General features: G+C 44.5%; 1 protein-coding gene across 7 annotated transcripts in view; it reads right to left on the bottom strand.

Moving 5' to 3' along the window:
• Positions 1-2,908, bottom strand: part of CREB1 (cAMP responsive element binding protein 1) — a 32,104-nt gene extending 29,196 nt beyond the window's left edge. For 2 of the 7 annotated variants that reach the window (XM_083572115.1, XM_083572119.1), the window contains exon 1: positions 2,538-2,908. The gene's annotated coding sequence lies outside the window, so the exon portion shown is untranslated. The remainder of the gene's footprint in view (positions 1-2,537) is intronic. The other 5 variants (XM_083572120.1, XM_083572116.1, XM_083572118.1 and 2 more) reach the window with 5 other exon arrangements.
• Between the last annotated feature and the right edge of the window lie 11,653 nt (positions 2,909-14,561).

Below are 14,561 nucleotides of genomic sequence, written 5' to 3'. Positions count from 1 at the left end.
AGAAGATCCCAGCTGCAATCCCCTGAAATTATTGCGAACCTCCCATCTAAAACCTTTGATAGCAACTTGTAAGGAAGCATGGACAGAACAGAGCTAGATACACCAGTGGTTTAACTCTGTATAAGGCAGCTTCCTATACTACTGTATCATATCCTTTTCTGCTCCAGAGGGACCCAAACTACTAGGGCTCATTGAAAATCATGTGCCCTGACTTGCATGAACTTTTCACTCCATCACTGGCAACAGTCCATGGCATCTATGTAAGTAGGTTCTAGCCCACAAATAGTATGTTGTAATAACTACGAGGTTTTTTTAGACCCACAAAGACTCTAGGTTGCATTTCTTTTTTTAAAAAAATTGATCTTATTGTTGATTACGCAAGTTAATATTATTCCCCCCCCAAGATACAAAATAGTTGCATTTGGATACAGACTAAAGAACCTAAATAAGTACATGCAATAAAATTGAGAATTTCTATACTTAAAAAAGGAAGAAAAAGAATAAACAAAAGCAGTCATGAGGTGGTCACTGAAATACGGTTGCCTGGGTATGAAGTATGTTAGGGAGTGCAAACAGGGACAATGCTTGCAAACATCAGTGAGACCTAGATTAAGACTTGCTACACAACACCTGTGATGAAATTCACTTTTCAGTATGGGAAAGAATGTTATATACAACTGTATATAAGTGTGATGCAAGCCTCCCTACATTTTCATGAAGTTGTATCAGCCTCATTTAAGGTATTTTCAGTATCAAGTCCATTTCCCTGAAAACCAATAAGGATGGAGATTACTGCTGCAAAATTTAGACATTCCAATTGGGCCTACTCTGTCATGCATCATATATTAGTATCACCCAAATGTCTCAAAACTTCAAACCCCAGCTCAAAATCCACATTTTAAATGACCAACCCCTTGGTCTTCATCAGTTTGCCAAGTGCCCTGCAACCAGATGCTGTAATAAAATGTATGTATTACTCTTATAGTTATTAATGCCAGAAGAGCTTTATTTATACACCTCTCTTCATAAGCAGTCGCCATGCATTACAGTACTGAGCAAATGAACTGCAAAACAGTGGAATTGGGGCACCAGGATTAAACCCAGTGTCCCCGTTGCCGATAGGAACTTTGTTTTCAGTGGGCCCAGGCTTTCATTGTATCATTCTAGGCACAGAGCTGAGAGGAAAACAAAGTGTTCAGGAATACAGTTTTGATCCAAAATACTTTTATTAAAAAGGAACTCGGAAGGCCTTGCAACCTCAAGAGCACTGCTCAAGCACAACTTTTAAAGCTATGCTTTCCGTAATAGAACAACAACGTTCTTTTTCCTTTTTCAAAGGGCGGTCCTGCCAAATCAGCTATCTAGCTGCGGAGAGCAACCCGGGTTGGACCCCAAGGGCTGCGGGTTCAAACATCTGGAACTGCCTTGCCCACGGAGGGGCGGGAAAGCAAAATGTGTCTGTTGCGGGACCCAGGAGAGGCTGAGAGAGGAGAGTAACCAGGGAGGGAGGGAGGCATCGGGACCACCGTCTGCCCTCCACAAAGGGAAAATAAAACGCGTCTGTGTGTGTGCTTCGCACCCTTCGGGTCTCCCTCGCCCGCCCCAGGGGCAAAAGAGGGGCAAAAGCGCCTGGGGAAGGAGGGAGGCAGCCGGCGACGGGAGCTTCCCTATTTTCCCTGGGGCTGTTAAATAACCGCGCCCCGCGTGTCTCTCCCCCCCCCATCCCTCACGAATGCTTGTAGGTGGGCGATCCGGTTTTAATTTTTTCGCGCGCCTTTGCCAAATAACGACTTAAGGCACCTCAGGGGGGGGGGAACCACCACAACGGGGAGGGCTTCCTACTAAAACGAAAAGTGTATGGAGGGGGGAAGCTCTCCTGAGGCCCTTTCTCCCCCCTCTCCCAACGGCAGTAGAGGTCGGGGGGGATGTCTTATGTTGCCCCCCCACAAGGTGGAAGCGCAGTGGCGGCGGCGGCGGCAGCAGCGGAGCCGTCTTTCCCGCCGCCGCCGCCGCCAGCCTTGCCCGGCCGCCTCCATCCGCCATTATTCTTTGTTCGCGGCGGTTGCGGCCGGGTTCGGCAAGGCGGGAACAGCAGGTCGCGTGAGGGGGGCGATCTGTGGAGAGAGGGCGAGAGGAGGCCCGTTTCCATTTCGAATTATATCAGGCCGGAGAAGTGAGCGGGGGGGGGGGGGAGAGAGAAAAATACAAAACGAAAAAGAAGGGCGGCGAGGAAGCGGGCGCCCCTCCCGCGGAGCGAGACCAGGCCTCGCTTCTCTCTCCCGGCCGCCTTCCCGCCCGAGGGCTCCCCTCCGTCCCACCGACTCCCGCCCGCCAAACCACCCCGCCTCAGCGGCGGCAGCCCCGGCGCCTGCTGCCCCTCGGCCGACACCCCTCCCTGTGTGTGCGCGCGCGGTGGGGGGGGGGGGTTGGTTGTGTTTTTTTTCCTCCTCCTCCTCCTCTTGGTTCTTTCCTCTCCTGCTCTCTCTCTTTTTTCTCTCTCTTCCCTTCCTGGCTTTCCTTTGCTTTTCTCCTCTTACCGGCTGCAGGCTGCTCCGTCACTGCTTTCGTTCGCGCCTAGGCTCTCGCCGCAGTTTTATTCTCTCCCCCACGTAACACACCGCGTCAAACTACACCTCCGCCGCGTCACTCACATAACACACACACACGCGCGCGCTCTCTCCCAGGCTCTCCCAGCCCCGGCGACAGGCAGGCGGGCGGGCGGGCAGCGGCCGACTGAGGGAGAGAGAGGGAGGGAGGGAGGGAGAGAGAGAGAGAGAGAGGGAGGGGGAAACTCTGAGAGAGAAAGAGAGAGACAGAGCAAGCGCCGCCGCCGCCGCCGCCGCCGAGCCTTCCTCGGCTCTCCTCGCTCCGTCTCCCCCCGCTCGCCCCCTCCCGCTCTCAGGCGCACGGAAAGAGCCGAGCCGCCCCTCACGGAAACGCCCGAAGGGGAGGGCGCGGCGGGAAAAGCGAAGTGGGGGGGGGGAGGGGGAGGAGAATCGCCTCAGAATCGCCTCAGGGGCCCCGCGGAGATAATGGCGGGAAGCGGGTGCTTCAGAACCCCTAAAGTACAATACATTCTTTTTAGCGGCTAAAATGTTTTGTTTTTTCAATAGTGTGTGTGTGAATATACTACGCGAAAGGAAGCTGCTAGTGCTTTAGGCGCCCAACGGTCGGAAGGCCAAGCATCCGAATTGTATTATATATTATCAGATGACACAACCTTGATGGCAGAAAGTGAGGAGGAATTAAAGAACCTTTTAATGAGGGTGAAAGAGGAGAGCGCAAAATATGGTCTGAAGCTCAACATCAAGAAAACGAAGATCATGGCCACTGGGCCCATCACCTCCTGGCAAATGGAAGGGGAAGAAATGGAGGCAGTGAGAGATTTGACTTTCTTGGGCTCCATGATCACTGCAGATGGTGACAGCAGTCACGAAATTAAAAGATGCCTGCTTCTTGGGAGAAATGCAATGTCGAACCTAGACAGCATCTTAAAAAGCAGAGACACCACCTTACCAACAAAGGTCCGTATAGTTAAAGCCATGGTTTTCCCAGTAGTGATGTATGGAAGTGAGAGCTGGACCATCAAGAAGGCTGATCGCCAAAGAATGGATGCTTTTGAATTCTGGTGCTGGAGGAGACTCTTGAGAGTCCCATGGACTGCAAGAAGATCAAACCTCTCCATTCTTAAGGAAATCAGCCCTGAGTGCTCACTGGAAGGACAGATCCTGAAGCTGAGGCTCCAATACTTTGGCCACCTCATGAGAGGAGAAGACTCCCTGGAAAAGACCCTGATGGTGGGAAAGATGGAGGGCACAAGGAGAAGGAGATGACAGAGGACGAGATGGTTGGACGGTGTTCTTGAAGCTACCAGCATGAGTTTGACCAAACTGCGGGAGGCAGTGGAAGACAGAAGTGCATGGCGTGCTCTGGTCCATGAGGTCACAAAGAGTCGGACACGACTAAACGACTAAACAACAACAATTATATATATATATATATATATATATATATATATATATATATATGACCCGGAAAAACTGTCTTTGGACAAGCGCCGGCTCCCTCGGCCTGTAAAGCGAGATGAGTGCTGCAACCCCAGAGTTGTCTGCGCCTGGACAACTGTCAGGGGTCCTTTACCTTTATATATATATGGGGTTTGTGTGTACCACAGGGCAGCTCACAAGGGTAAAAGTGCAACACGGAAATGCAAAAAAACCACACACCACGTCCTAAAGCAAGCGAAAGCAAACCAATGAATGAAGCAAACCAGTAGCCCCTATTTTTATTTATTAAATTTGATAAAAGGGTAAGATTTGTTTTAGTCATAAAGGAAATGGGGTGGTGATGAATATACTACGTGGAAGGAGCCAAGGAAATGAATTAAATTCCAGCATCCAGGAGGGACCGAAGGAGCTTGTTCTAGCCAGTTAAGAAAGAAAGTATGCCGCCAGGAGCATCAGAACAAGGGTTTCTTTTTTTATAGGCGTAGCACAGCATAAAAACATCATTCTTAAACATCCTTCATACACCGAGAGAGGTTGCAGTCATGGATTGGTAAACCGGTGTATGGCTCCTTACGGCTTTCTGCTCCCTTGCAATTATGGTCTCAAATGCCACATTTCTATCGCCTCGCAACTAGGCCTTGGGCAGGATGCTGACATGCCTTCCTTTATCTCACTTCCCTCGCTTCTCCTATCTCCCCGGGAGCTTCGAGGATATGTTTCGATTTGCGCTCCGATGTTAACTGGAACAACATCCTTAAAGACCCTTTGTACCGCTTTCAGGGTTGGATAGGGTTTCTTGGATATGGCCCAGGGGTTATGAAATAATAGGCACACAGGAACTATTCAGCGATGCATGCTATCTTTCTAAACGCTAAATCTCACCAGTATTTGAAACGTAACTAATTCAAAGCATACACCCTGGGTCTCTCATTCTTACATAATCTAGGAGTGAAGCGTCTGTGCTCACACTCAATTCTAAAGAGTTTTTGAGGATTTTGAGGCGGGGCAGGGCATATGTCTCGCCGGCTAGTTGTCATCTGGTCAGTAGCAACCACCAAGCAAGCAAAAACGTTCCTTGGAGCTCCATCAATGGAGGGCAGGCAGACTGTTGGGTATCAGAAGGAAGCTTTATTAACTGACATAATATTCCATAAGGAAAGCAGAATGGCATTCTCACATCTCACACTCCCTGCAAAGTCTAACTTAAAATATAATGCCAGTCACTGTGAACCTAACTTAAAATAGAAAGCCAATGGATATACAAAAGGATATGCAAAGAGATATAGTTACGAAGAAAATATATACAGGTGGAGCCACCCTCTGCGGGCAGGTGGTTGCCAGGAGACTTAAGGCTTCTCATGTAGTGCCCATTTACCCTAATGTGCCATCCTCTGTGCCTGAATCAAGGCTTTCCCCTCATCTGTTGGATGCCAGTGAGTTGATAATGCACTATTGCTGCGGGTGATGTACAAAGGAGAAGACATAGCTCAAAAATGTCATGCAAAAAAGCCTAAATTACCTTCATTAATGCAAAAGAAAGCAATTGTTATGGAATTTATTCTCCATTATTGGGGGTTAATTATAAAACTCTGAATTACCTTTTTTTAAAAAACAATTTTTATTTAATTTAAGTGCTACTTGTTAACAGAGAATAATTTTAAAAGGCAACCCTGCATAAAATACTATCACCAGATGGCAGTGTATATCAAGATGTGGCATGCTGGACTTTTATATCCTCTACAGGAAATTGTGTATAGTTTGTAAAATAATTATTTTGATTAATTATAGCAATACGCCACCGTGGCACAACATTGATACAATGAGAATCAGCAATGCCATCAAAACTTGTAAGGTTTATATTTTTATTAAAAGTTTTCAGTGAGGGAGTAATGTGAAAGAGTAAAAGAAAAAGAGGGGGAAAAAACCAAAATTGAAATTGTGATATGATAGAGTATATGGGCATACAGGTAATAGAATTATTCCATTAAATGCAACATTATTAACAAGACATTATACTTTTATAAATGGATTCCAAATATTATATTTATCCATACACAATATGTGTCTAAAAGCAATCTGTTTCTATATTACAAAAGTTGTCAAAACTTGAAATCAGAAAGTCCACATGTCAAATCTATTAGGGTTATAAATGCCTGAATCTATTAAGTTCTTAAATGCCTGAATGTATACTGATAATAGGTTTCTGTCTAATGATCTTTAATATTTTTGTAATTCAAACCAAGCTTGATTACAATTTAATTTCTTGTTTCAGTGCATGCTATTTTCTGACTAAACATCTAAATGCCACCATTTTTGTGCATGATCATGCTGCTAATTGTGGGTTGATTTTAGTTTCCCTTTGCCAAACCAAAGCTTGTTCTTGAGCATTCCAATGGCAACAGCACCCCTAGCTAACAAGGTGAATGGTAATCCAGAACAGCTATGACTGCCAAGTCTGAATTTTCCACAACCAATGTGGATTAAAATTATTTCACCCAGAGAGTTTAATTTCCTATTCTTTTGCAATATAGACTGTAGGGTCTCTCTGACACATGGATCTCTTCTATAGCTACCTGTGCATTTTCCAAAATTGGGTTTCATCCACTTTTACCATACTTCAGAAAGCCAACAGCAGCTTCTCCATGGAAGCTTTTATTGGCCCCTGCTCCTGTGTCTTTCAAAACAATCTGTTCTGCAGACAATCAGCAAATGAAAAACCACTATGTGCTGATATCTGCAGATCAAAATACAAACAAGACCAGACCAGACCAGACCATCAGTGTCTTTTTTCCATAGTTATGGAATGACTACTTTTGCTCTGCAAAAAAAGGGAAAAGGAAACAAGCAGGACAAAATAAGGTAAAGATTTGCATGAAATTTGCATATGCTAATTCATACATATCCCTGCAAATGTAGGAATAATGCCTCTTATTTAAATAGAACTGTATTGCATTTCACTGCAGTGGGGGAAACTGACTAGGTAATCCGTGTGCTTGCTCAGTCTGTTATCCAGGTTCATACAACTCATGGGCAACTTCAAGGTCCCTGCTCTCCCTTTTACCTTTGAATCAGACTTTGACTCAACAGCCTTTTAAATAGAAGATACCTCGAAATAGAGGACTGTCCTCTGCAAAGTAGGACACATGAATCATCACATGGTCAAGCTGTGATAGCCACCATTTCCCTAACCGTGGGCAAATCTAGAATACTACTAAACATATTTGGCAGAAGGTTCTTGTTTGTACTGCACCAATTTTAGGATGGAGAACAGAATGTCATAGCCAGGTATGAAGGAGACTCTTTAGAAATTTACAAAGGCAGTTGCATGGACCGCACCTGTGTGAATGCTGGGAGAGTAGTCATACGTAATTTGGAAAAGTGTGGACTACAGATTACAGGGCAGCAGAAGGATCCCCATTAAAACATATTTTAAAAATCAAGTGATCTTGAATATGTTCCTAGACCAACCTTCCCCAACCATGTAGCTTTCACATGTTAATTGACAGTAACCTCCATCAGCTCCAGCCAGCATAGCCAATGGCCAGGGATGATGCAAGTTGTAATCCAACAACATCTAGAGGGCACCAGATTGGAAAATGCTGTCCTAAAACAATGAAACAGAGAACAGGACCTTTCCAGTGGCAGCCCCCTGCTATTGAGGTTTTTCCTCTGGAAAGTCCCTCTTTTTTCTTTTCAGTTACATTATCCAGCCAGAAATCTTTTGTTATTGCTTTTATTTTACCTGACTGCTGTCCTGTTGTTTTCAGATGGTTTTTATGTGTTTTCAGATTGGGCTCATCAACCTAGGAAGGTAGTCCATCTAGGAGAAGGAAAACTTTGATCTTAAACCTCTACTGCCTTACGGGATATCTTCAGGAGAAGGAAAAGCTATGGAGTAAACCAGGGGTAGGCAACCTAAGGCCCGGGGGCCGGATGCAGCCCAATCGCCTTCTCAATCTGGCCTGCAGACGGTCCGGGAATCTGTGTGTTTTTACATGAGTAGAATGTGTCCCTTTATTTAAAATGCATCTCTGGGTTATTTGTGGGGCATAGGAATTCGTTCTTTTTGCTTCTTTTCAAAATATAGTCCGGCCCACCACATGGTCTGAGGGACGGTGGACCGGCCCACGGCTGAAAAGGTTGCTGACCCCTGGAGTAAACCCTACACAGATCTGGAGTCCCTAAAACAGCTGGATGGGGCCTTGTATGCCTCCTTCTGGCAACTCCTGCAGTCAAGATGGTGCTCAATGTATTGCCCTGCTTTCCTTTGGACCACAGCAGCGAGGCCGAAAAGGGAACCTTGTCATCTGGGCAGCCCAGGACCTCCACACACACTGCCCAGCCTTGTGCACCATGGAAGATTACTTCGGTGCTGCTAACACAGCGGTTTGACTTCACCCCCGGAGGCGGACTCCATTCTTTCTCAAGACAGACGGATGCCAACAACAACAACAACAACAGATGGATTCATTTCTTCTTCTTTTTACCTTTATGATTTTGGTTACTTGGAGCACTTTTTAAAAAGTGGGTTAGATACAAACTTCAACACCATTTGCGGATGCACTCGTGAAATCATAGGCCCATTCCGTGTTCAGATTTAACAGTTTGTCAGTGGCAAACTCCAGAGCATTTAACTTGGAGCAAGGAAGTTGAGTTTTAGCACGACAGGCTTCTCTGTGAAAAACCAGAGCGTTGGAAACACTAACACTTCAAGGTGAGAGAAGGGGGGAAGGCACACCCTCCCACACAGTTAGCAGCACTCACGCAAAATTAGTTTCTGGTGTGGACTTCTCAAGCATTTTATTGCCCGGGGAGCTGTAAATACACAATGAACTTGAAACAGAGTAGCCCGAAAATAGAAATAGTACTTCAGCATCCTCCCCCTTTTAAGTTAATGAACTGCAGCACAGGTCTGCCCCATAACAGTGCTTGGAACATTTATTGTCGCTGGGTGTAATAAATCCTCTTGCCCAAATACAAGCAGGCAAATTGCATGCTCGATTAGTCAGAGGAAATTGGTCACTTTGCTTAACCCCTGCAGTTTGAAATATGGATCCTGCTGGAGAGGGGAGCAGCTAGAACCAAGCAGGAAAAGTCATTTATGGGGAGGGGGAGAGAAGGATCCTGAGATAGCACACCTCAAATTGGCAGCATCACTCAGGAGAAAGGTACAGCGCAACAGTGCTCTGTACTTTTATAAGTAGCTGGGGCAGGTGTAGTTCCTTGGGTACCTATTTATAACAGTGTAAGTAGACTATATGTGCATGTTCGTATCGATGTGCTCCCTGTCATTTGCTGTCGCCATTCCTGTGCCCTCCAAATAGTCTGATTTAGCAAAGGGTTTTTGGGGCCTCATACATTTCACAGAACATGTGACCATTCCTAAACCAGCTGATTCTTTTTGTATACTGAGGCTGTGTACCCATTATTGGCTTCGAATGCAGCAAGGTCATGTACACCCCTCCCCATGTGCTGCATTTGCACAGCATTGTACACATCAGTCCGGTTAAATGTGTTTCCAAGCCACCTGCTGCCTGGCAGAGTGAAATCATGGATGCCTTCCATTTTCGGGAGGTGGGGAGATGCATCAACATGCAGTATTTCTCATGAAACAATGGGACAGATGTGCATTGTGATCATCTTGTGCACACAGCTTCACAGACAAGTAGCGGAAGCACACTGGATGTAGCTAGTTTGGAATACAGTGGTACCTCGGGTTACAAACGTTTCAGGTTACGTACGCTTCAGGTTACAGACTCCACTAACTCAGAAATAGTGCTTCAGGTTAAGAACTTTGCTTCAGGATGAGAACAGAAATCGTGCTCCGGCGGCATGGCGGCAGCAGGAGGCCCCATTAGCTAAAGTGGTGCTTCAGGTTAAGAACAGTTTCAGGTTAAGAACAGACCTCTGGAACGAATTAAGTACTTAAACCGAGGTACCACTATATACCATATTTTTCGCTCCATAAGACACACCTTTTCCCTCCTAAAAAGTAAGGGGAAATGTGTGTGCGTCTTATGGAGCGAATGCAGGCGGGAGGCTCTGCTCAGCGCTCCCTTTAAAGAGCCGCGTGGAGCATGTGTGTGGCTCTTGCTGGCTTTTCCCCCAGGAGGGAGAAGGGACAGACGGGCTGCCCTCTGAGGGACGAAAGGGGCTTCGTGTAAGGGCTCCCTTTCGTCCCTCATCCCACTTTGCTGGGAAGCCAGCAGAACAAGAGGCGCTGCACAGCTATCGCTCTTGCTCTGCTGGCTTCTCAGCGAAGCAGGAGGAGGGATAGATGGGAGCAAGCAAAGCGAGAGCCGCTTACATGGCTTCTGTCCCGCTTTGCGCAGCTCTCACTTTGCTTGCCCATCCCTCTTCCCGCCTCGCTGTAAAGCAAGCAAAGCACCTGTCCCGGTGTCTCCTCCTCTTTTACAGCTGCGGGAGAGAAGCCATGTAAGCGGCTCTCGCTTTGCTTGCATGCTCTGCGCAGAATTTTTTTCCCCTTGCTTTCCCCCTCTAAAAACTAGGTGCGTCTTGTGGTCTGGTGCGTCTTATGGAAAGAAAAATACGGTATAAACTTTCCTGAGTATCTTGCTTTAATTACTCATGTCTCGCATTCCAGCCTAACATACACATCCTGTAATCTAAGGGGTACTTTGCAATCTACAAAATTCCCACACTGAAGGCATCACAGTCACTGTCAGGGCCAGCCTACCCATGAGGCAAGGTGAGGTGACTTTCTCAGGCGGCAGAATCCACAGGGGCAGCAAATCCTGATCTATCTTTATTCCCTCCTTGTTCCTGATGTGGATCTTTACTCATCCTTCTTCCCTGGTGGGGAGGAGTGAATGTCATTTTGTGGTTTGTCTCAGGTGCCAAAATGTTTTGGGCCTGCCCTGGTGACTATATGGAAATTGATAAAAACCCACAGATAGATAACTGAGTCTGATTAAGTTTATAATTGGTTTATTTTTTATCCCCCCCCCCTCCGTATCCACAAGAAGTATATGTGTTGGGATGCTGTGGTAATTTATAGCTTCCCATGCAGCAAAACACCAACCGGTGTGATCAGGAAGTAGCTGATATGATGCTAAAGGCATCCATTTTTATTTCCTGTCAGTTAGATAAATGAGATGGGATAAAAAGGAAAGACAATGGGACTAATCCTCTTTTCACTAACTGCAGGAAAGAAAGAAAGAAAGAAAGAAAGAAAGAAAGAAAGAAAGAAAGTTTGATTTCACTAATAGCTTACCACAAGTCATATATTTATTAGCCGCATTTATACCTCACACTTACTTGGAGCAGCTCAGGAAGGCAGGTGTGAATTTGTCCTATTTTATCTTTGCAAAAACCAAGTGCAAGAAGTATTGGGGGAAAAGTAGGGCAGCCCTTTATGAAATCCACAACCCCAGGCCCTGACTCTCACCCACCCATTTAGTCAAGTCATGTGGGATATATGTATTAAACAAACCAAATAACAAGTTGATTTGATGTGCTGCCTCTGCACATCTGCAAACTGATAGGAACATGTGTAATCAGAGATCAAATCGGTCGTTTTTAGGGGGAGCGTATTTCCTATTTACAACTGAATCATCTCACAAAAAATGTGTGTGTATGGAAATGGGGGGGCGGGGGCGGTGCTTGCTGCCTTTTGCCATTCACTTTTATGCAAAAGGAAGCTGGCAAACTGCAAAAGATTCAGAAGAAAGGTACTATAATGTTTAAAAGGTCATTTATTCACCTGCTGCAGGGATCTTGCAACAAGACAGAACCTTCTGGAAAATGGCAAAGGAGACAATTCTGGAAGTGATGAATATTAATTTGTCTTCAAGTCCCTTAATACCTTTTTTAAACTATTTAGAAATGGTTTATTCTACTCCACTGCAAATTCTGTTGGTTAGGTAAGTGCTAGGAGCCATCTGTCTGTAAGCAATGTAAATCTCACATGTTGTTTGTGCATTTCTCGCCAATGAATACTAGAGGGCAGACTATGCATGTTGCATAAAGTGGTGTCTAAGGAAATTGTGCCAGATATTACTCAGCTGAGGCATTGCAGAGACCCTTTCACTGCCAGCCTTTCCTTTCTTTTTCAAAAATATTGCCAGGGTTCTGTTAGTAATTTGCAGCGAATATTTTACTTGTTTATTGTCACATCACCTGCTTAACTTTCTCTGTGTTTGTTCTGCAGGTGCAAACTTATGGAAGAATAAATAGAAGGCCACCCAACAACATAAAATTTGGTATATGGATCCAGAATGAATCTTTAAAGCTCAGGTCTGAGTAAATATAGCAGCCTATCTACTAGAGATGACTGAGGAATTCAGTATTTGTGAATTCTGATATGAATTGACTTGATCAACTCGAAATAATGTGTGGGTTGGAATTTCTAGCATACTCCTCCTAATCGATGCCTTCTTAGAGTAAGCTGTATTGAATTCAGTGAGGCTTACTCCCAGGTAATGGTGGTTAGAACTGCAACCTTAGATACCCACTGGCTTTTGCGCTTCCTGAATGTTCTGGTGCAGTTTTTCTTGGCTCAACATGCATATCAAAATGTGTTTCGAAATGCATATTTTGAGAGTAAAATACATTTTATAACGCATAATTTAAAAAAATAAATCTATAGAAATACGTATTTTAAAAACTTCAGGTACTAAAGGAGAGAAAACATACAGAATTTTTTAACAACACATTGGTATCAATTTATTGTGCAAAATATAGAAAAGTCATGGAAGCATACACGAGAATTTGGACTGTGTGGTGATGTATAAGAACTGGTTTCCCAATATTCACATGGTGTCATATTCTCCAGTCCAGAACAAGTTCCCTGACTCAGCTTCACCTACCTTACAAGATTGTTTTGAGGGTGAAAGGAGAACCGTGTTTTCTGCCCTGAGCTCTTTGAAAGAAAGGATGAATAAAAATATTACGAATATATTCCAAAAGGAGCCACCAAATTTTACAGCAACAAGCAAACTCAGCGAAAGGAAAATGGATCCCAAACCATGTCGCTGTAAATGTAGAGATACGCCGCATATTTTGCATCACTTTCATTATTGAGCAGTGGGCATTGTCCATCTGTCTTCCATGTGTTTTCACTGAAAAGCTCCAACTGGTGTATTTCAAAAGTCCATGTCCTCCAGGTAATAATTATACAATTTACATTGGCAAGAATTACTCATGGGTCCTGGTAGTCAAATGCCAAAGTCTTCACATCCCCCTTTGGCAAATCAGTCTCTATGTGACATCAGAGCAGTTAAGCCAATGCCAGTTAGAGAGACTGCAAATGGTCTCTGATATTGGAGCAGATCAACACTGATGCAGCCTATGAGGTGTTTATGCTAGTACAGTACTCTATCACTCTACAGTATTTTTGCCACCCCTTTGGGGGACATTCCTTTGGAGCAATGAAAAGATATTTGTAAGTCCCTAGTTTTACAACTAAGGTAAGGGAAAGGGTTTAGTGGTCTTTGCATCATAGCCTTGGACAACTGCTCTAGATTCGACTACAGAAGTACTGTGGTGAATATAATCAGGAGAACAAAAGATCTTGACTACAATTGCAAAGTCTCTTAACATGCATTTATTTATTTGTTTCAAAAGAGACGTTTTACCAGTAATGATTCAGAGGCAAATATATTGTCAAGGATGATCTCATGGCAGCAACAGAAACTCAAACAGCATTTTAATGTGACTTAATGCATTCCAGCTTCTTGGAAAACACAGCACATAGAAGCAGCTGCCCGAGGATGCTTTTTCAGAATATAAATTGGAGGTTGGAATGTGGGTTTAATTAAATCATTCCTGAGGTCATCACAAGCAAAGGCAAACTTCAGCACCTTATTTTTCACTGCCTACATTGCACTAAAGGACATCTTGCTTAAACTATTTATATTGGGGTTGTATTTAGATTGAAGAGAGGCTGTCACAAAACTTGACTGGTTTAACTGAAATAACTGTTCACGTACAAATGCATTAGAAATATGGTGTTCTACCTCAGAGGTGATTGCATTCCAGCATTTGAAGGAGAAATCGCATTATATTATCGTCAGACTCCTGCTCTGAGCAGTATATTTACTGCCAATGATTAAACAAGATTACACTTTCATGTACGGTAAATTAGAATCCAAAAAGCAAGGGGAAATTTTCATACACCTGAGCTGACTCAGCCCTACCTACACCTGAATCACTGTTGGACTCACAAGATCAACACTTTCCAAAAATCCAGTTTGGATTTCAACACCTTCTGGCCTTCTGAATGGGATAACTTGCCTCATATAACCAACATTCATGCATGAAGTGGTTAACATCATAGAGTAAGCTGTCCTGCCAGGCTTAGCTCTCCTTGAGAGGGACTAGGTAATGAAGACTTTGTTCCCCTTCAGTCTACCTGATGAACATGTGTGAAGAGGCAAAGCTGGTTGCTCCAGCTTAGCTGCATGGCTCTCACAAGCCATTCTTGTGTTCCTATACCAGTAATTTAGGAACTGTCACCACTTTGAGGCTAAGCAAAGTTTTACTGCCCGTGCAACTTTCTGAAGCACATGAACCTGACCTTTGAAGAGTTTGTAA

This window comes from Podarcis filfolensis (assembly GCF_964270895.1).
Source record: "Podarcis filfolensis genome assembly, chromosome: 1".
In the NCBI taxonomy this organism is placed as follows: Eukaryota; Metazoa; Chordata; class Lepidosauria; order Squamata; family Lacertidae; genus Podarcis; species Podarcis filfolensis.
This window is presented reverse-complemented; position numbering and strand designations above follow the sequence as displayed.